The sequence below is a fragment of the Penaeus monodon genome, chromosome 22 (assembly GCF_015228065.2).
Source record: "Penaeus monodon isolate SGIC_2016 chromosome 22, NSTDA_Pmon_1, whole genome shotgun sequence".
In the NCBI taxonomy this organism is placed as follows: Eukaryota; Metazoa; Arthropoda; class Malacostraca; order Decapoda; family Penaeidae; genus Penaeus; species Penaeus monodon.
Genome location: NC_051407.1, coordinates 7,832,002 through 7,832,729, shown reverse-complemented (window position 1 = coordinate 7,832,729; position 728 = coordinate 7,832,002).

Here is a 728-nt window from a genome sequence, read left to right as displayed (position 1 = left end):
CGTCTTTGTTTGATATCGTTTCTATTTTATAGGTTTTGCATGAGAAGAGAACAAAATAAATTGATGATAAAGGATGTTTTTGGATTTACTAAAATGGATGAAAATAAAAGATATCTTTATGTTTTCATTATTTTCATTTATTTCATTCCAGCAGCTTGAAATCTCTGTATATATTCTTCTTGAATATTTTACCCAAATCTTCATTCTGAATCTTCACTCGCATTCTTACTCCTAGTGACGTTATGGTTATGAAGAAAATTATTTCTTATTTAAGTACTGTTGTATCAATTCAATATTAATCTGTGTCGGTGTGCATACACAAAGACCGTGTTTCTTCCACCGATAAAATAGCTGACATGGTTAATTCCCTTTTGAACAACTGTACAAGATAGGATATGGGGCTATAAAGCGCAGATCCCCAGCCCCCTAAGGCTCTATCACTCTTTCACTCTACTATATGGGAGAAAAACACACAGTCGAATAATACAACGATTTCTTTGCCGTTTTACAAATTCTAGAAAAAAGTAAACAATAGAAAAAGAAAAATCGCTGTCAGATCTCCAATATGTAGCAGCTACAAACTATGGGGGAGTGATTGTCATATTTTTAATTATTAGTTCTTTCTAACATTTTTACTGAAAACCAAGAAAAAATCATATATGTACTCACTCATCACGGATGCCTAGACTAATATCCTACTACCTGGGATGTCAAATAATCAGGTTATA